This window comes from Panthera uncia (assembly GCF_023721935.1).
Source record: "Panthera uncia isolate 11264 chromosome C1 unlocalized genomic scaffold, Puncia_PCG_1.0 HiC_scaffold_4, whole genome shotgun sequence".
Classification (NCBI taxonomy): domain Eukaryota; kingdom Metazoa; phylum Chordata; class Mammalia; order Carnivora; family Felidae; genus Panthera; species Panthera uncia.
Window position 1 is genome coordinate 84441555 of NW_026057585.1, and position 21675 is coordinate 84463229.

At 57.6% G+C, this 21675-nt stretch overlaps 1 protein-coding gene across 1 annotated transcript in view; it reads left to right on the forward strand.

Moving 5' to 3' along the window:
- Window positions 1-21675, forward strand: part of AHDC1 (AT-hook DNA binding motif containing 1) — a 64584-nt gene that overhangs the window by 26170 nt on the left and 16739 nt on the right. The window contains exon 3 of the mRNA XM_049617672.1: window positions 16961-17139. The gene's annotated coding sequence lies outside the window, so the exon portion shown is untranslated. The remainder of the gene's footprint in view (window positions 1-16960; window positions 17140-21675) is intronic.

A 21675-nucleotide genomic window follows, 5' to 3' on the forward strand; every position in this document is an offset into this window, starting at 1 on the left:
AGGAAAAAGCCGAAAACACCGAGGTTGGGCCGCTCCCCTCCCGCTCAAAATAGCCCCCGGCCGGGGCTGCCACGCATTCCGCCGGGCCCGGGGCGCGGGAAGGGGCGGCCGGCCCGGCCCCCGCCCGGCCCGACGTGGCTGCCTCGCCGGGTTGGAGGGGGGGGGGGCGAGGGCGGGCCGCGCGGCCGGCCGGCATGTGGCTCTCCTTCGGGGAGCCTTGGCAGCCCGGACTGCGCGCTGCGCCGGGATGATGGAGAGCTTCTGGAATTTCCTGCAGCTGGAGAGCGCGGCCGGCCGGGGGAGCGGGCTGAGCGCGCGGCTCGGGAAGGGGCGCCTCGAAGCCCGACCCTAGGGGGCGCCTCCGCGGCGAGGGCCGTGGGGGGACATCTCTTTACCCGCCCCCGGGCCGCTGGAGTGGAGGGCGGCACACCTCCCCTCCCCCCGCCGCTCTTCGCGGGTCTGGCGGGGGTCCAGTCCCGCCCCTCCCGGCCTGGGCGGCGGAGAGGGGCCAGGTGCAGGCAACGCCCCTCCCCCAGCCGCCTGGTTTCCCTCTCGGCCCGTCACCTCCTCCAGGAGTCAGAAGCTCCACGGCCTCATCTGGGAGGGGGGGGTGGGTGGCAGGGATCAGGGGCAGCGCCGGCCTGCCAGGTAGCCGGAGAGGCGGCGGCTGCGGCGGCGGCGGCGGGAAAACTCGGAGGCGGACTGTTCCGGCCCGAGAGCTGCTGGGCCTACGGACCAGAGCCTCCTGCTCGAGCAAGAGGAGCCCCAGGGCTTCTAGTAGGGAGGCGAGGCCGTCTTCTCCCAACACCCCCCCCCCGCCACTCCCCTCACCCCCCCCGCAACTGCCGAGCGGGTGGGGGGCGGACGTGCCGGAAAAATCCTGGACAGTTTTCTGGACGTTGGCGGCAGCTTTCTTTGGGGGCAGCTCTGCACCTTGCAAGGTCCTGAAGTCCAGAAAAGGGCTCCGGGAGGGAGGGGGTTCCTTTTACAGGAGCCCTGAGATCCAGGGGAGTAGGTAAGTGACCTCTCAGGGCTCACTTTTGGAAGGGGGAGGGAAAGAGGTCTACCTTGCCCTTTGTGGGGGAGGGGAAGGGATGCTTTCCCACACTTTGCTAGTTCCAATACCATTTGGCGCTCTGCAAACTGTTGAACCGTTTGGCAACTCAGGCGCCTCCCTCGCCTGGGGTGGACTACCTCTCCCCTTGCCAAGGGTCCCTGTTCAACTTCCATTTCCTGCCCCAGCCCAGCACACCCTCACCACGTTAAACAAAAGCAGTGGAGGTGGGTACAGTTGGAATCCCTCCTCTGCTACCCATTGGTTGTGTGACCTTGAGCTAGTCCCTTCACTCCTTAGTCCCTTTGCTCGTCTGAAAAACTAGATAATAGTAGGTAGGCCATGGCCTTGTGGAGCTTCAAGTTGCACAATGTTTAAAGCAATTACCACAGTGTCTGCATGTAGTAAGGACAGGAAATAAAGGGCACCTGTGTAACATACAGTCTCATTCAGAGCGCTTAAAGTATTTGAATCCCCTTCCCCTCCAACAACCCTGTGAACTTTGGCTTCCCCAGGTAAGTAGTGCCTCTCAAGCTGGGGAGGGTGGAAAGATGTTGGTTTTACTGGGTGTTCATTTATTCGTTGAACACATAGTTAACGTTCTCAGCTAGCTCCAGACTAGGGAAGAGACATTGAATTTGTGCTGGGGACTGGCCACCAAACTTTGTTAAAGCTGCAAGGGCTGTTAGAAGTCCTTCCTGCTAAGCTAGCTCTTAGTACAGATGGAGGAACTGAGGCCCACAGAGGGGGCCAGGTCTCTTTATAATACTCCTTCTAATGTTCCTTGGGAGTGGGAGTGGGGGCTGGCAGGGAGATCTGGGCCAGGGGAAGCTGGGCAGCCCCTGGCCTGGCTCCCTGGGGTATGGCCTAGGCAGTCTGAGAGTCTGGTGGAATCCTGCTTTCCTTTCCCTCCCATCACCGCGCTGACCTTTCACTCCACCTCTGCTAGAGTGGGTGGGGGTGGAACCCAGATACCCAGATTCAAATTAAGATCCCTGTTGGCTCCCCCTCAGCCCAGGATGTTGGGCCTGGGCCTGTGTCAATTCCCCCCCTTCCCCCCCCCCATGACCCCCCCCCCCTCCAGCTCTCCCTGTTTCCTGTTGGATTGGCCTTCCTTATGTACTGGAAGGAACTCAAGGCTCCATTTGTTGTCTGTGTGAACTTGAGCAAACTATGTGCCTCTGTGAGCCTCAGTTTGCTTTTCTGCAAAATGGAGTGGACATAAAAGCTACCTAGCAGAACACCTCTTTCAGGAGCATCCCAGAGGCTTTCTGGCAGAGGTTCATTTAAATAATAAAAGCCAGAGATTCCCTAGAATGTACTTTCAAGGCCAGCAATGGGGAACAGAGCCTTCCTTTACCTGTGGTTTGGGGAAGCAGCTTGGGGGGTGGGGGTGCCAGGGGCCCTGGGATAAGAAGTGGGGGTGGGGATGAATGTCCACCAGACCATTTTGGCATAGTCCAGATTCGAGCAAATTTATGTGGCCCAGATTCCAGGGCTGCCAGGTGTCCGTGTCTTTGAACCCACTGCTGGGCAGTTCTCATAAGCTCCTCTCTAGGACTGTAGCCGCCCTCTCCTGACTACTCCAGCCCCACCTCCTTCCGCCTCAGGGAAGCCCTCCTGGGCTTCCTGTACCCCCTCAATTTCTCTCCAACCCATAGAGAGCTCTCCGTGAGAGACTGAAGAGAGAGGGACCAGTAGCCACAGTTGGGCTCTGTGACTTCGGGCAGGCCACTTCCCCTCTCTGGGCCTTCATTTCCTCCTGCATAGCAGAGGAGCCTGGATTAGTGACTCCCTAAGGCACCTTCCAGCTCTGACAGGCTCCGAGACTGTGTTGACTGATGTATCCTAGGAGATAGGAGCACACAGAACCGAGTCAGATGGGAGATTCCTGTGGAGGTATCCCCACCTCCAGAAGACTGGAGTGCCTCCCTTCCCTACACACATTGCTCAGGGACACTGGCAGAGATTGTGGTGGGCGGAGGGGGCATGGCACCCAAGCGAGTGGTACTGCTGATTCCCAGGGTGTCTCTTGTCAGTAGAGAGGCCTGTGCCTAAGAACAAGAGCTTGTGTCAGTCGGGGCTGTGAGACCGCTTGCTTCTAGGGGAAGGGAATGTGTGTGTCAGTGACCAGTCAGCCTCTAGGGAATGGGGGGGGGGGTGCGGTGCACGAGGCAGCTAGCTTGTGGGATGGTGTGTCCGGAAGAGCGATCGAAGGGGCCGTATATTGGGGTGTGTGCAAGACAAGAAAGCTGGCGGTGGCAAAGAAAGAAACGTAGAGGAACCAGAGAGCGAAGCTCTGGGTTCGGGCAGACAGCGCGGGGAGCCTCCAGCCCTACTGGGAAGTGATGGAAGATTCAGCACAGTCTGACACAGTACGGTCTTGCCTGTGCCTAGGTTAGTCGGCTTGTTTACAGGTGTTGAGCTGAACCGCACTGTTCGGGATTGCAGTTGTCATGTTCTATTGTAGGGGTTTCGTCAAGGTTTCCTGAACAGTGAGTGTCTGGCTGTTTTGAGGGGTGTGTGTACGGGACTGTGTTTATTGTAAGGCAGCGAGCAGCGCCTGTCCATTTGGGGTGCTTATCAGATTGTACGAGAGGCATCGGTTCTGGCTGTTAGAAAGCCTTAGGCTACATTAGGGAGATTGCCTGGCTGTAAAGGAAGGTGTTTTCAAGCTGTGAGCGAATCCTGGCCGCGTTTTGGGTGCCTCTTTCCCCTCCATCTCCGGGGAGGGAGGTCTCCTGTCTTAATCAGTGCCTCCGCAGGTAGGCAAGCAGGCGGTTGCTAGCCTGCTCACACTTGCAGTAATTTTACCACGGTGCCTAAGTCAGGAACAGGCGTGAATTGACCTTTTAACCCCTTCCCCGCCACAGGATTAGACTCTGTTTCCTGTTCAATCTCCTCCAGAACCAGTTCCATCCCGCCTGGGGGCCCCCCCCCCAAGGAGCGGATAAGCAACCCCCCATCTCTCCTCTCCTCCCTCCCCTGTGGAGCCTTGGGGGGGGGGGGGAACCTGAGGGCCAGGCTGGTGCAGGGTCTGGCAGGAGCTGAGGGCCCAGGCGGGAGTGATAAATATTGAAGAGGAGGGATTTCGGTGTGGGCTGGAGCAGCTGCAGTGGTTCGAGTGTCACACTATCTCTCCCCAGGTTTACTGACCCATTTCCATTCACGCGGCTGCCGGTTTCCTAGCAACGGCAACAGTCCCCCCAGAACAGGCGGAGTGTGTGTCTGCCATTAGCGACTGCCGCAACTGTGTCAAGGTTACCCCGCTCCCTGCAAACCCACCCCGGCGGGTTTGTTTTCTGCCAGCGCCTGGCACACACAGTGCCAGCCAGGGAGGGGGAGGGGAGGGGGCTGGGGGCCAGCCCAGGGGCTTGGGTGGGGGTGGGGGGCCCCCCCAAGGAGGAGCTGCAGTTCCCGGTCCAGTGGGAGCCAACTTGGACTGAGGCCGAAGCAGCTGCCCCCCCCCCCCTCCTTGGCTGGTGGAATTCCTGAGCCCGAGGGGAGCAGGAGGCGGGGCTGTCCCTCAGCCCTGACCCCCGAGATTCCAGAGCCTGGGGGGAGGGGTGTGGGCCGAGGGGCCTCCGGGAAGCCTGCCTGATCTGACCCCACCTGGCTTGTTCTGCTCCTGCCCTGGCTTCCTCCCACTCCTGCGCAGCAACATGCTCTTCTCTGCTCACAGCTCTTTGTCCCAACCTCTGTGCCTGCTCTCTCCCCGCTCAGACTCCCCAGGGCAGGGTTGTATTTCTCCCATCAGACTAGGGGCTCCTGAGGTTGGGGTTCATGATTTGTTCTTTCCTTCTCCTCAGTACCAGCTCCTGACTGTTTTTCCAAATGTCATGGGAGATGAGATTAAACAGTTGGGGTGGCAAAGGATAATTTTTCTTAACAGGGACTAGCAGGGCAAATGCCCTCATTCCACCTCCTCAGTGAAGTCAATTCTGCTTGCAATCCCCAGGCCCCCCCGGCACCCCCATTCCCCAGGTGCAGAACTCCAAGTTCTGCACCACTTAAATGGGAGTGGCCATAGGAAATAAAGTTACCTCTCTTTTTCACCCTAAAAGCCTGGCTGCAAAGGGTTAAAGCAGCTGCACCCCCCCCCCCACCTTGCCTTGGTATGTGAGCTCCCCCAGGCTGGGGGGATGGGAGGATGGGGGGGGGGTCTGTCGCCTTATAGCCACTCATGTGGTCAGCTCAGACCTGACCAGTCACATTCCTGCCCAGGAGGACTGGGGCTTGAGGTGGAGGGGCAGGGGCCTGGAGGGGGCTGGGTTGGTAGGAAGGGAGAGGGGGTACCAAGAAGCTGGAGCAAGGGGCTGCTGGGAACATGGAAGCATTATGCCACATAAACCCCAGAAAGCCTGAATCAATCTACCCTCCATTCCTCTGGGCCTCGGTCTCCCTGTCTTTCTTCCCAGTTTGCACCTGCCAAAACATTCCCGTGATCCACATAGCTGTGATACAGGTACAGACCTGGTCCCACTTCTAAACAAAGAGAAGAGTGTGGCAGAAGCAGTTTCTGACATGCAGAGAGGCACAGAGACTTGTGGGTAGCCTCCAGTGTGACTTTCCGGTGCTTGGAGGAGGTCGGCTGGGTTTTTGGCTGGGTCAGAGGCTCTGAGATCTAGGGTACAGAGCAGGCTGTGCTAGACAGTAGAAAGAGACCTGGGCGGAGCCCCAGAAAGCCTGGTTCTTTGCCCGGCCCTGTGCTTGACTCCTCATGGCCTCAGTCTCCCCATCTGAGGGGCTTAGGCCTGTGGTCTCTAAAAGTCCTCTTGTCCTATAAGTCAGTGGCTCTGGGTTAGGGATGAGGAGTGGGGGGCAATGGTCTGGAGGGATGTGGGAAGCTGCCAGCTCAAGGGGGAGTTTGCAACGCGATCCCAGAGCGAAAATAGCCCAGGTCATTTTCAGCTGCTTAGGCTGAGGGAGGTATCTGATCCTGGCAGGGCAGGGCAGCTTGGGCAGGGGGCAGGGAGGAGCATTCTGTAAAGCTCTCTGGGAAACCGGACCCCAGGATGGGAGGGTGGGGAAAGGTTGGCAAGCCCAGCCGGGCTTCCTGAGACCCTCTGGGTCCTGGTAGCACCCCCACCCCCAACCCCACCCCCACAATGAAAAGACTAGGAATGCAGAGGGTTAACCGGAGGTGAGGGTTGCACTCCGGGCCCCCTTTGGGTCCTGGCCTGGATGAGGTGAAAGGTCAGCCCCAAGGAGTCCAGGCACAGCTGGGGAAAGAGTAACCCGATCCTTCTCCCTAGCTGGCTCAGGGGATCACAGAGCCGCCTCCCCCAGGAAAGGTGCTTTGACATCCCCAGGAAGGAGTTTGTTTCTACTTGTTCTCAGCAGGGGTTGGGGGCTAAGGGAGGATCTTGGCCCAAGGGGTCTGGGAGAGCTGCAGGCCTGGTGCCCCAGCCAGTATGGCAGTGCTTTGTCATCCCGGGGTCAGGGGAGGTGGAGGTGAGCCTGCTGGAAAGGTTAGAGGTAGCCTGTTCTGGCCCTGCTCTCACTCTCTGCCCCATTTATAATGACTGACGGCCAACCTTGGAGATGCAAAGCTTAGAGGCTCTTCCCCCTCAGCACACGTACACTGTCTGATGAGTGAGAGAAACCGCCTGATACTAGACTGTGACATTGACATGTGTTTGGGGTGGAGAATTACACCTTGACTCAGATTGTTTTGCCGTCCGCGGTTGTGTGTGTGGTGGGGTGTTAGAATGTAAGGTGCTATGATTGGTAGAGACAATACACAGAAGAACATGGGCTCTAAAGTCAAGTTTGACTTGGGTTCAAATCCTTGCTTTTGCCTTACGTGAGCTAGTAAACCTAAACCTCAGTTTCCCCACCCACAAAATGAGACTAATACCACTCCCCACAAAAGGTCATTGTAAGGATGGGCACAGAATAAGGGCTCAGTAAAAAGTAACCTTAATGGGCTTGATCGTCTGCTAAGGTGACCCTGTTGAAGCTCCTGGTCTGACTCTAGAGCCGGAAAGAGTTGGTGAGCTACAGATGGTCTGAGAGAGAGGGGAATTATGAGAATGTGACTGCATCAGTGTCCCCAGAGCTGTGTGTGTGTGGCTGTGGGAGTATCCAGGTCACTTGGGGTGGGATGGTGTGAAACGAATGGTGTTGAGCCTATGGCAAAAGGCGGTCGGGGCAAGGTTCTTAAAGGTGACCTCTTGGGTCGGCGACAGCCCCCCTACTCCCCACCCTGGCAGGCTTTGTGCAGCAATGTGTGGGTGTAGCTGTCCCTGGAGTGTGGCTGTAGGTATGTTTGAGAAGGCGCAGGCATCCCAAGAAAGAACAAGTCGCCTTTTGTACGCATCCAGCCCCAGGCTGGGCTGGGCCCTCTCTGGGGGATCCCCTGTTTCCGCGCCCAGCTCCCCGCCCACGGACAGCGCCCCAGCCCCGCCCGCCACCTGATGAGGGGTGGCCAGGTGGCCTGAGCGCCCCCTCCCGGGGACCGCACTTCTGGCCTTGGGCAGGGGTCTGGGGCTTTCGGGCTGGGGGAGTGCCCGAAACCCTGACCCCGCCTCTCGTGACATCACTCCAGGTGCTACCAATCTCCAGGAGCCCTGCTCACGCCCTCCGCCCCCACTCCAGGCACCAATCTCTTGCTCTCCGGAGGCTCGGTGGGTGGAGAAGGAGGCAGGGCCTGGCGTGTGGGGCTGGGAGACCACAGAGGGCCTCCTCCTTCCTGCTGTGGGAGGGGCTGAACATGCGACCCTGAGACCTTGGAGCTCAGCTCCCTTTGAAGGAGCTCACAAGACCTCTCACAGGGAGCACTCTACCTTGCTCACCTATCCAAATCTTACCAGCTACCACCTTCTGCAGGAAGCCTTCCAGAACCGGCCTCGCCCTCCCCCGTCTTTTTTCTGATTACCCCCCCCCCCTTTTAGCGACTCTCTGTAATAACGGGATACCAGTATACCACTAAGTAGCTGTAGTCCACTGATCAGTTTACTGCGTACCAAACTGCTCTGTGTTTTTCATGGAGTATCTTACCTGATGGATCTCAGATTGTTTTCTACTTTGTATTATGAGCCTTTCCCACCCACTGGATTGGGAGTTCCTCTGGGCAGGGGCTCCAGACGCAGCCTGGCTCAGCATAGGCACTACTGAATGTTCAGGATGGATGATAGATGAAGCAGGCTGCAGGGGGAGAGGACCCTGTCAAAAGTCACGCAGAAAGTAGGTAGAACAACCAAAGCTAGAAATGGGGTTTTCTGGCCCCGCTCAGGTTTTTTGGTTCTGGTGTGTGACTGAGTCAGGAGTTGCACAGAAAGATGCCATAGACCTTCCTTTTTGCTATAGGAGGGCCTTTGTCTACCCTCCAAAGATCAGAAGAGCCCAAAGTCTGATCTCTGCAATCTATACACCTTGTACCAGGATCCCTGTCTTCTGGGAGGCTGAGGTGGAGATGCTGGGGGAGCAGGGAGGGGTTTTGCAGGCCAAATGGGCAGTTCAGGGCTGTATTGTGGGCCCAGTAGTTGGGGGGGGGGGTACTGGTTCTGGGGACATAAAGATTTAGCTTGCAGGTGGGAGGTTCCAAGTTGGGAGGAGTGTTGGGAGCCAAAGTATGTGGGGGTTCAGTGCAAGAGAGGCAGAGATTATGCTGGGCCAGCAATCCCAGCACCAAGCTGGCCCAGTGGAATGCTGGGAGGCCCGGGGGATGGGGCCAGGCAGCCAAGGTGTCTCCGGTGGCACAGAAGCAGTTAAGAGCTGCCTCAGCCCGTTCCTTCAGACAATTAGTGACATCTCGCTTGACAACACCACACTGAGCCGATGCAGACCTCAGCCCCCCTCCCAGCCCCCCCACGGCCGCTTCAGCTGTTTATTCTTGGGCTTTAACAATTGGGATTCTGACTTGGAGGAGCGGGCGCCCCGCGCTGCCCTCTGACCCTCCGTCGCCTTGGCAACTGGAGCCCGGTAGGCCTGGGCTCTGCGTTAGGATTACAGATCCTGAATTCACAATCTTGCTGCTCCCCTGCAAGCAAAAACAGCAGCAGCAGCATGCGGGATCTTCAGCTAGACTGGAGGGGATGGAGCCAGAGGGTCCCCAGGGGCTAGCCTGAGGCCCGGGTGGGAACCTGGGATGCCCACAGGCGACCTGTAGAGCTGTGCCCCACTGGCAGCCTCCGTGGGGTGGAGCAGGGCCCAGAGCCCTCCTCAGCCCCAACCTCTCCCATCCTCTGTCTGGAAACTTTCTTCCTGGTAGAGCCCCGAGGGCAGGGGCAAGGCTTCTTCATCGCCCCCCTCTTCTTTTCCCCTCAGTCAGCCCCCTACCATGCCCAGAACTCCAAGTGCCAGCCGACTGTGCCCCTGCAGTGCCTGCAGCCATGGCAACAGGCCCCCCCCCCCTCACCAGCTCTGCTCCTTCCTTCCCCCCCACCGCCCCCCCATCAGCCAACTGCCCCAGCTGAAACCGGAGCCGATGCATCTGTGAGCCTCATGCCCAGACCCACATTCCATTTCTGTCCTCTGTCCCCCCCAGCTCTGGCGACGACATTTCCCCCCTCCTCATGCCCCCTCCCTCCTCACTCTGTGCTGTCCCCCCTCACACACATACACTCTATCACTTAGGGTCTCCCCCCTTCTTCCCGCCCCATTCTCTGTGTCTCACCCTCTCCGACTGTCTCTCTTGGTCTCTGGGTGTGTCAATCCCTGTCTGTCTCCAGCTCCCTGTGGTGTCCTTAGTTCTCTGTGCCTTGCCCTGTCTGTGGCAGGCTCCTTCTCCATCTCTTCCCCTCTTTGTGGATCTTGCGCTCCCTTTCTCTCTCTCTCTCTCCCTCTCTCTCTCTCTCTCTGTCTTTGTCTCTGCCTCATCCTGCCTGTCTCTCTGTGTCTTTGTCTTTTTCTTCCTCCTCTGTCCCTCTCTTCTGAGTTCTCTTTGGCTGTGTTCCTTCCTCCAGCATCCTGTCCTCTGTCTCTCTCATCCCCTCCCTGCCCCATCTCCTTCTCTTTAAGCATCATTCTGCCCTGTGTCTTTTGCCCCCGTGCTCTTCCTCTTTCTCTTTCTTCCTGAATCTGATTCCTTACTTCGTTTTGCCTTCCCTCTTCTCTTCTTCTGACTCTCTCCTCTAATTACATAGATTTCTTTCTATGAAAGAATAGAGGAAGTTGTCTTCCTCTATTTTCCATTTGGTCATTTCCCTCATGGCCCCTGGGTTGGAACAGGGATGGGCCCCCCCCCCCAAGAGTCACCCCAAAGGAGTCCCCTTTCAAATAGGGGCCAGATGCGCTGGTACCTTGTTGGGCATCTATAGTTGAATCTGAGGTGGGGAAGGGAGGTTCTAAGGTCAGAGAGCCTATAGGAGATGGGGTGCCAGATGCCAAGCGTGCCAGCCTTTCCAGGCTTTAAGAGCACAGACTCCATCCATCTAGTCTACCTTCTACCAGTCCAGGCCAGGGCAGAGAGTAGTTCCAGGGGCTGAGCTGGCCCAAGAATCCCCCTGGCTGTAAGAACTCAAAGAAGAGCATGTCTGGGCCTCACCAATTCCTGGGATTGGTTTCCTCCCCTGCTATAATGATGGCTGTCTCCGACTGTGCCTCAGTTTCCCCCAGTGGCACAAGGGTACTACCCTAGCTCTATTTCTGACTTCTTTAAAGTACTTTGAGTTCCTGGAACAAAGTTAAAGTTATGCAGAACAGGGAAGGGTTAGAGTAACTTCTGCCCCCTTGCTTACCGACACCACGGGGACTCCAGCACAGAGGAATCTGTCTCAGGGTAGGGGTAGAATAAGGGTCTGGTCATCTTAAGTATGAGTAGAGGACCGTGCCCCACCCCACCACCCCACCCGCAGGACTACCAGCCCCTGCTGTCAAGCCCTCTCTCCCAGTCTGGGCAGTGGCCTCTAGCCCTCTTTCCCACTCACTGTCCCTCTTCAAGGAATGAGCTTGGAATCATGGGAAACCGGCCCTGGGTTTGGGGTGCCAGGCCTCCAGGGCCTAGCCCTTGCCTCTGGGTGTGATGGGACCTGGTCAGGCAGACAGTTCTAGGACCCTGAGGTCTGGGCACTACTCACAAGGGGCCAGGCGGGGGAGTAGGGGTGCCTGGGGGAGGCGGGTTGCACGCAAGGCATGCTGGGCCCCCTCGGTGGGTGGGTGGGGGGGAACAAAGCTGGCATCGAGGCCTCAGCTAAAATTAGCCGCTTCCCTGCGCGGGAGCGAGCATGCCTGCCAGCCGCCCAGATCGCCGCTGCCTCGGCAGGCCATCTGTCGCCACGTTTTGCTCAGTCCCCCAGGGCTCCCCCAGCTCCAGCCATCCCCAGGGGCTAGAGGGACTCTGCTCTGAGACTGTCCCTGGCCAGGGCTCTGGGCTCTGCTGCTGTCATGCTGTGTGACCTCAGGCTAGGCCTGTCCCTCTCTGGGCTCCTGGACAACAAGCAGACTCTGCACACTGACATCCCAGATACCCCAGTCCTTCTAAGCACCAGATCCAGGTGCTGGTCATAGGCTGGTTTGTGGGCTGCCTCCTCCCTTTGATCTGGCCCTCTGGTCCAGTGTTTGAAGATGAGCCGAGTGGGGTTTAGGGTAAAGGTCGGGATGTATAGCAGACTCCTGTCAGTTTCCTTGGTCTTGACGCTAGGGCAGCTCTGTGGCCAACAGCACCCCAACAGCCTCCCCTTCCTCCCACCCAACTCATTATTGACCTCCAAGCAGTCTTAACAGAAACAGCTCCGGGTGGGAAACTAGGGCTGGAGACTGAGTTCAGCTGCTACGAACTTGCTCCATGGCTTGGACAAGTCTCTTACCCTCTCTCTTAGTCTATTTTCCCCCCTCAGTAAGAAGCTCCCATTTTTTGAGCACCTGCCCGCTTCATATCACATTGTCTTGTGAGGCTGACATTACCATCCCCGCTTTACAGCTGAAGAAACTGAGGTACAGAAAGCTGAGGTTCCTTGTGAGGAAGCAGTGGAGTCAGGGACCGGACTGCTGTGTCCTCCTTCCCATGGCCCCCAGTGCTCTGCTAGCTGGTCTCCAGCCTCAGCTTCTTTCTGGCCCTTCCCTCGCTGCTGCCCCTTCCCCCTCCCCAAAAGCCATAGAGACTGAGCTGCTGCTCCAAGGTCACTCAGCTTGGCCTGGGAGGAGCTCAGACTTGAACCCAGGCCCCTTGGCTCCTGGCCTCCCTCACTCTCTGGCCAGCGGGCTGGGCCTGTTCCCCGGGTGAGTCATGCCCCTGGACTTTGGCCTCCTTGTCAGGCTCTGTGGCCTGAATTTGGAGAGGGGGCCTTCGTAAGGACTAGGGGCTCCGTGCAGGTCTGAAGCTGTCATCACACTCCCTCCTCAGTCCCGGGCCCTAAGGACATGGTAATAGCAGCCTCTAATCCACCTCCCCACCACCCATCTCTGAGAAGTCTTAACAGGAACAGCTAGCTCCTCAGGCCTCAGCAATAGCTGTCCCTCCACCACTCGTGCTGCCCCCTTCCTAGATCACTACATTCAATTAGAAATGGGGCAGGGGTGGCAGCTTGGGGAGGTGGCATTTCCAGGTCGTCCGTGTGGCCAGGCAGCTTCCTTCCCAGCACTCATCTACCGCAGCGCCAGGCAGACAGGTTACCCAGGAGGGAGGCCACAGCGCCTCCTCTCCTGGTGTCCAGGGACCAAGGTCACGCCCAGAGCCCTGTGCGCCTCCACCTCCTCCTGGGGCCAGTGGTGTTTATCACTGGGGCAACATGCGGCTGTGCCCGGCTCTGGCAGTGCTGGGGTGACATTCATGCCCTGTGAGCTGTGACGCCTCTGCAGGCAGAGGACAGCACCACCCAGGCTGGCGACAGTGATGGGGGAGCAGTGGGGGTGGGTTGTCACCTGTTCTGAAGCAGTAAGGGGGTGATATGTTGTGTGCCCCTCCAGCAGTCTGAAGGGAGGACTCATGGGGAAAGGGTGAGGTTGTGGGCAGGGGTCCTCTATACCTTCCTCACACCTGGGAGGTAAGGCTTATGTGTGTGTGTGTGTGTGTGTGTGTGAGAGAGAGAGAGAGAGAGAGAGAGAGAGAGAGAGAGAGAGAGGGGCTCTCTGCATTTCACATCCCATCGTGGGTGTAGGAGTGCCTGGCTGCATGTTGGTTACACCATTGTGAGGGTGACAACCTGTGTCCCTGTCTCCTGTTGTCTGGGGGTATCAGATGTGCCCATCTCACACTTTGGGCGAAGTGACAGGTTATGTACTTCGCTCATCCTGTTAGGCGGGTAGTTACCAACCCATACGCCTGTCTCTGACTGTTGGGTATGTGTGAGATGTCACCATGTGCCCATCTCATGCTGTTGTGGGGAGTGACATGTGTGATTATCTCATGCTGTTGGGAGGTTGTCAGTAACTTGGGAGCTTGTCTCTCACCCTAAAGAGACAACATGTTGCCCAGTGGTATGGGGCCCACAGTTGGCGGGGCCTTCCCGTGTAGACCACAGGACCCCAAAGGGCTGGCCAGGGGAAGCATTCAGAGCCGTGAGCACAGGGACAAGTGTGAGGGCGGGGGGGGGGGGGGGGTTGTCTGAGTCCCACATGACCTGCCTTCTGACCCATGTGCCAACCCTTGGGACTATTTCCCAGAAGGAAGGACCCAGTGTTTTTCACACGATGTGGCAAGCGGCCTCTGGGGCTGGGACAGAGGTGACTGGGGAGGTGGGGCACCAGGCAGGGTTGGCGTGGGGGTCTGTGTCCCTGCAGGCGTGGGGGGACCCCAGTCCCTGCCTCTTCTGCCCCTGAAACTGTTAAACTAATTAAGGCTGTGGAGCCGCAGGATTAATCGGGGCAGCTCAGCGCGGGCCGGGAGCTCAGGTAGTCGATTAGTGCGCCGCGGAGGATATTGGATTTCTGAACCGCAAGTCAGCACTATTCGGCCTGTTATCTCGCCGAGGCTCGAGGGTCAGGAGGCGGGAGGCTCCGGGCGTGCTGGCCGCCCCCACCCAGCAGCTCTCTGCGTCCACTCCCCCTGCCCACACACCACCGGGGCCATCTCCGTGCCCTCACCCAGTCCCTCTCCGGGTGTGCCCTGCATCTCGCCCCCCTGTCACCCTCCCAGTCCCTTGACCAGTGCTGATCTCCCTTCTCTGTCCCTCCTAGTCTCACTCACACTCTGTGCCTGGGGACACCCACTCCTGGGCCTCTGACCTGTGTCTCCACCTTCCCATCCACTGTGGCTGTCCCCCACCCTCTGAGCCCCTCCCCATCACCAGTCTCTGCCTCTCTGGCTTTTGTGTTCTTGTGTGCCTGTCACGCAGTTTCTGTCTGTCACTGCCTGTCTGTCTCTCATGTCTCTCTGTCTCAGTTTCTCTCCCTCCGTGTGTCTGTGTATCATTCTCTGTCCCTCTCTGTCTTTTCCTTTCCCTCTGGGGTTCAGTCTCCCTCTCTTTCTCTCTCCCACTCCTTTTCCCTCTCTCTCTCTCTCTTCCTCTCTCTCTCTCTCTTGTGTGGTCTCGGCTGGTGTCTGCAACCAGAACAAATCTCCCCCAGCCAACACCCCCTGAACAAGGAGGCCAGAGCAGCTAATGGGAAACATGTGATTCTGCCTTGCGCCTGGAGCACCGTGAAGGGAGCCTTAGTCCCAGCTCAGCCCCCCTGCCCCCTCTCCTGCATTCCCCCCACCACACTGCCCCCCTCCCAGCATCTCCCCCAGCCTGTGCGGGCACAGTTGCAAGATCCCCAGTTATTCCCATTTCAGGGGGTGTGGGGGGAGCTGGCATTTATCAGTTGGGGAGTATCAGGTTGTGGAGGGGCTGGGAGCTCCTTAGGTCCCTCTAGCCCGCAGGGCCAGGCAGACCCCATGCAGACTTCTTACCACCGCCCCCCCCCCAACCACCACCACCATATGTAGAAGAACAGGGCCAAGATGAGCTGAGCTGTGGGGGCCTGGATGGGGGACAGCCAGTCCACCCCCACTGGAGGGCTCTGGGGCCACCCAGATTTCCATCTTTTCCGCCCTCCTGGGCGTCTGGAGAGCTGCAGAGGTGGGGGCTCCCAGAGGGCTTGGGAGCTGCCGGGCTGCATTTCTGTGCCCACCCAACCACGGGGAAAGGGGGGATGGACCAGAGGAGGGAGGCTCTGGCAGGTTGGAATTCTCCTTCTCTGCCTGTGGATAAATTGTCCCTAATCCAGGCTTGGGGAGTTGTCTGGCTCCTACAGAGAGAGAGAGAGAGAGAGAGAGAGAGAGAGAGAGAAGGCAGGAGATAGGAGGGAGGAGGGAACCAGGCACACAAACACAGTGACACAGACACACACTGTTTCACAAAGGGTCTCACATGCAATGCATATGCACACAGACACGCACCGAGGAGTTACACAAAGGTACTGCACAAACACTGAGGCACTATTGTGCTGACAGGCACACCATGGCACACAGACCTTCACACACATGTTGACACTGACACATAGCTCTTTTGGCACACACATACAGTGATATGGCACAAGGACCCACTGACACACACAGAGGCACCCAATGACGAGGTTACACAACACACACGAGTGGACACATGCACCAGCGCATCCTGACCCACAGTAAAACAGACCCACGGGGACACCGTGACCGGACACACTGTCACACCATGACCCTGAAAGCCCAGAAAAAGGCAGAGGTAGGAGGGAGGTAACACTGATCCACAGTGACACCAGTGCCCGCAGTCACAGGCCTCGAGATTGGAAACCTGCAGGGACAGCAGAAGATCAGCCAAGCGCACCCCCCCACACACACACACACACATCCAGAGAGCTCTGAGACACCCCCTGCCCCACACACACACATCCAGAGAGCTCTGAGACAGGCAGAAGCCGGTTCAGCTCCTGACACAGCGCGATGCAGAGAGCCAGGCAGAGCATGTGCACACACACAGGCACACTCAAACCCAACCACAGCTGGGGTCAGGGTGCTCGCACAAAGGCGGACACACATTTCTATGTCCTCATAGGCGTGCAAACAGGCTCAGCTGGACACACAAACAAAGCTGAATAGAGCCGGATCAACACAGCCACACATATAACTGAAGATACTGAACCCAGGTACACATCAGCCTTTCACACGTGCGCACATACGCACACACACACACACACACGGCTGACCACACAGACTATAACTGAGCAAACCTAGGATCCTATGCGTGTACACTCTTAAACACATATGTATACACACAGACATTTAGAAACACACAGAGGCCAAAAAGACCCAAGAGCCCACATACAGGTGTATTTACCCAGACAGCTGAACATTCACAAACGTTCATTTACACAGGCACGATCTCTACCACACATACAAATTCCCAGGCAACCAGAACCTGTAAGCAGTCCATGAGGCCTGGTTCCCAGACCCCCTCTGGGCTCCAGTACAGACCTCGGGGAGGCAGACAAATGGGCAGGAAGCAGGAGGGTGGTGAGAAGGGCCATGGTTATTAAAGAAAACAAGAGACCTAACCAAGTTGCTGATGGAGAAGAGTACACGCCAGCTGCATATACACCCCGCGTGGAAATCTGCATTCACCATCGCTTTGAACAGCAATTCCCACACCTGCATTATAAGTAAGCTGTTAGCATATACAGTCTCCCCAAAGCATTCCTCCCCATTCATAAGATCTCCCCATTTTGTAGATGAGAAAACCAAGAGCCAGAGAGGGTAATTGACTTGTCCGTGATCATATGGTGAGGGTTGAGCCAAGGGACTGTGACTCCCGATGGTCAGGTTCTTTCCACCGTAGCATGTGTGTTCATGTTCATGCATGTGGGTACCTACATATATAATGATACTGTTTCCCAGTAGGAACCTGGGGTTTCAAGAGACAGGCTTGCGGTTCCCCAGTGAAATGAGATTGTACCTGATTTCACTTTTTGCAAGAGTGGACCCCATCCAGGACAGCCTCCTGGTCCCTCTAGCTGGCTCATCTTGTGACTGTGCTCATGCCTGGGGTGTTGTGTTTGCGTCCACAGATGGGAGCTTGCCTACCTGTCTACCCATTGGCCTGGACCCCAGAGCCTGCCCAGCTAAGTGCGTGCAGAGGGCCCCGGTTTCGGGGCAACTCTCAGGCTGCCCCAGGGACTACCCTGGAATCACTGGTGAAGACAGGCCTTTCCTGCTGAGTCGGACCTTGTCTGCATAGCCTGCTCAGGTAACAGTGTACAGGGAAGCCAGGTCTTTGCCTGGGCCACCACCAGGAAGTGGGGATCAGGGGGGACTTATTTCCCAGTTTTAGCAGGAATTCCACCCCCCACCCCCCAGCTTAGGCCAAAAAGAGGCCCTGGATAGAATCAAAATATATTAATTAACCCAACTTACTCAAAACTCCCCCACTATCCAGAAAGGGCAACTGAGGCCCGTGGACATACAGCAAGTCCCCACGAGTCCTGCCTCCTAGTCCGGGGACTCTTCCCGACACTTTGTTGACGGGAGACAACTGGGAAGAGAAAGGGGTTGTGACAATGACCAGAACGCAGGGCAGAGATGGAAACCAGAGTGCCTGATGTATGCAGCTGAACTCCCCCCACCCCCCAACCCTACTGGAGTTTGTGGAAGCAGAGAGCTGGGAGGCCAAGGTGAGGTGCTGGGAGGACCGGGTCGTTCAAGTATGCTAGGTTACCCTCATAAGATGAGGTGGGGTGGGGGTACTGCCTGACTCCCTGCTTCTGGCCCAGTTTAGCCCACCCAGGCTCTAGAGCCACAGAGGCCAGGTGGGGCTGCCCTGCCCTGCAGAGGCAACTCCCTGAACTGACACATGAAGCCTCCGGGGTTCCAGGAAGCTCCCTAGAGCCCGGCCTGCCTGGGGACTCCACCCAACTTCCAAAAGAGCATTCCTGGGGCCTGAGGTCTGGGGGTGGGGCCTCCTGGGATGGTAAGGGTGGGAGGTGTGGCTATGGGAGGATGCAGGGCTGTGTGTACCCAACTGTAAATGCACAGGGCGTCTTGTGTGCCAGCACTCAGGCTGTGTGCAAACAGGTGTGTGTAGGGCTCTGTCCTTAGGTACACAGGGTTCTGTATACAGGAGTTAAATAAGTGGACGGGGCTAAGGGACGTTCGAGGGCTCGGTATGTACTACATTGGAGAGGTGAGTGTGCAGGATCCAGAGTGTATACTGGGTAGCTGCGGGGATGCTGCAGTGTTGTGTGGACCACACTGGATGGTGTATGTGTGCCGGGTGCTGGAGGGGTGTCTAGACAAGAATCTGACACACTGGGGTGATAATGTGGGCACACTGGGATGGTGTGGAATGTGCACACAGGATCTCTCCGCATGTCCCTGGGGAAGCTTGTGTTCAGGGTTCTGGGTGTACACTTGAGGGTGGTGTGTGCATGTGGCTCCATTTGTGCTTTGGAGGTGGGCTGGGCAGGCCTTCAGCTGAGCCGGGCTCAGCAGTGCCCAGCCTTGTGGCCAAATCGCTGAAGTCACTTCCTTTCCAGCAGCAACTTTCCAGGAGGAGGAGTTCTTCAGACCTGGGCGGGGAGGGGGGGGGGTGGAACAAGGAGCTCTCAGGGGAAGGAGGTGGGCGGGGGTGAGAGGCTGTGGGGAGGGCCTGGTGGGGCTGGAGGAGGGGTGTCCTCCGGGAGACCGAAGGAAAGACTAGGACAGGAGTCTGGAAGGGCCAAGGGCAGGAGGGGATGGGGGTGGAGCAGGGCGGGAAGCACAGTCCCTGGGTGACCTCGGAGGGAGGAAGGGAGGGCCGCCCGGCAGGGTGACCCTCAGGTTCAGCCAGAGCTGGCGGTGGTGCCCGCAACACCTGGCACCCAGGGCAGGGGGCTGGCAGGGGGCGGAGTCTAGGGAAGACCTGCTTGCCAGGTGCCCTGCTCTGGGCAGGAAGGGGGTGGGCGAGGGCTGCACAAAGGAGCTCTGTGTGGCTGGGGGTAGGGTGGGGTGGGGTGTGCTATACCGTGGGGGGGCCCTGATGACTCCAGGAGGCCAGGCAGGACTTGCTTCCCCTTGGGGGCATCAGTGGCTCTAAGGGGACACCTAGTGGCAAGGGAGGGTAGTGCATTTGGATGACTGAGGTGGGAGGGGGTAGAGTAGAAGGCAAAAATTAGAACTGGTGATGAGGATTGGGACTGTTGGAGTAGGCTGCAGGGGAGGGGGCTCACTCTCTGGACAGTGTAGAAGTTTGTATCAGAGGAGCTCAACAAACCTAAATTCAGACTCCAGCCCTTCCATGTCCTGGCTGTTTATCCTCAAGGGCATTACTTAACCTCTCTGTGCCTTTATTTAAATGCCAAATAAGTGATGGCTGCCATTATTATTTTCATCATTATTCTTCTTAGTAGGATTTTGGGCTGGAGTCTGGTAGGAAGAGAATCTTTAGGCACCGTTGGGTGGGTGGGAGGGGGCTAAAGGAGATTGAGAGGGGGGCTGCATATCCTGGGGGATAAAGGCCCCAAGGGAGGTGATGGGGAAGGGCCCACAGCAGTAGTAATAGCCCCTTTGATACAATGTTTTCCCTCTGAGGACATCCCTGGGCCTTCAATCCAGGCTGGGAGGGAAATGGTGTTGGGGGGGGGTGGGGGAGGAGTGTGCCGGCTGGAGAGAGGGTCATGAGGCCGGAAGTGAGAGCTGGGGCTGGCAGCCTGGCTCCCCTGGGGAGGCTGTGGGTGGGGGAGGGGGAGGCAGGCTGGGGAAGGGGTGGGGTGGTCACAGCCGCAGCGGGGGAGGGTGGGGCTGGGGACTCAAGGATGTGGGCTGGCGCTTCCCGGCACTGTGCACAGCAGGTTGGGGCCCCCAGCCCCCCTCCCAGCCTGTTGGTGTCCCCACGGGCAGGCTCAGACACACTGACCCAGAAGCAGACTGTCAGACAGAAGGACCCTTTTGACTTTGTTCACAGACATGGGATAGGTGGTGCCCTTGGGAGGGGTCCAAGAAAATGGCTGCCTGGGTGTGGTGAGGAGGGGAGCCAGCTGCTTCCCTCAGATCCTGGAGGCTGCAAGAGAGAGCAGTGGACAGAGTCAGGAGGTCTGGCAGGAGGACATGCCCAAAGGTCCTCACGGGTGGGTGGAACAGAAGCAACCACTGGAGAGGAGGTTTTCTCTTTTGCCAAGATCACACCCTTGGGCCCCAAGTGGGAGGTCTCCAGAGCAGGGAGGTTTGGTGAGCCCCACCCTCAGGAAGGGAGACATCTCAAAGACTCTCAGGGAGCCATGGGTCAACCATACTGTTGGAAATAGGACTTGGAGATTCCACAGTCTGAGCCCCTTCCCTCCTTTGTGAGGTTCTTACCCACAATCCTGCCTTCAAGACCAACAGTTGAGAGAGCCTGGCCCGGGAGGGGCCAGTCCACAGTCTACCACCAGTCATGGGAGAGAGTAGGACCCTGAGTGATGGAGTAGGCAGGGCAGGGAGGCGCAGCTGTGGCCTGGGAATTGCAAAGAGAAAAGGGACGGTGGACAGAGGGATGTTTTCTGTCTGGCTGGATAGGCAACAGAAGGGCTCTCTCCGTGCTCTTTTGTGGCCTTGGGCAAAGTCCCTTTCCCTCTTTGGATCTCAGTTTCCTCATCTGTAAAATGGGAAGAGCACAAGGTGGCACTAGAACAGTGTACCCATGGGGGAGCTGATTAAAAATACAGATTCCCAGATGTCCCTTCAGATCCGTGAGTCAGACTCCCCTGGACCAGGGCCTGGGTATCTGGAATGTTACACAGCTCCCCAGGCCCAGGGTTTGGAAGCCAAATGGCTTGGCGATTTTAAGGTTCCTCCCAGCCTTAAATTAGACCACAGCTCTAGAAGAAGGAGCGGCTGGAGGAAAGTTGCAGGAGCTTGGAGGGGAAGGAGACTTCGGACTTCGGGCAGAATTAGGAATCCTGCCACTTAAGCAGCTATGTGACATCAGGCAAGTTCTGCAACCACCACTCTGAGCCTGTTTCCTCTGTAACACAGGGATCGTAAACCATGGCTCCTGGGTTGCTGGGAAGATTCCATGGATCATATGTGTGGAAGTGCTTTGTAGATTGCAAATCGCTGCCCACCGCAGGGGAGCGAAAGAATGTTCCTTTCCACACCATCCTGTCCCTGAGTTGGCTCTGCAGTGTTCCCGTGGGATGATAGCACTGGGCAGCAGCTGGTAGGAGTCTACGTGTGTCTGTGGGGGATCGACCCACGGGATCAGGTCAGAGCCAAACACCAAGGAGTGATCGGGGTCCAACTTTTAAGACCCTTCCCGTGGTCAGGGCCCTGAGTCTTCAGGCTCCCTTGGGAGTCAGACATGCCTGGATTTAAATCCCAGCTCTGCCCTGACCAGCTCAGGGAGTCAGTCAGTAAATATTTACGTAGCATCCAAAGCCCAGGCCCTGAGGTCAGGGGATACCGTGGTAAACAAGACGGATACAGTCCCTGCCCGTGAAGGGCCCACACTCTGGGGGGAGACAACACCAAAAAGCCAGTCATACAAGTAATTGTTTGCAGTTGTGATAAATACTATGAAGGGGATGTGGAGACAACTCTGAGAGTAGGTAGCAGGGGCCAGACTGTGGCCAGAGGTGCGTGGGGCCGGTGGAGGGTCAGAGAGTGTCTGTCTGATAAAGGTGAGAGAGGGGTCAGACAATGGCCCTTTCCACATTCTTGTCTCTCACCCTCACTCCGCACCCTTCCTGGGTTCCACTTTTGGTCTGGAGAGGGGCGAGAGAGAACTACATGGAAAAAGGCCGGGCTCATTGCTCTGTGTACCTCGTTCATT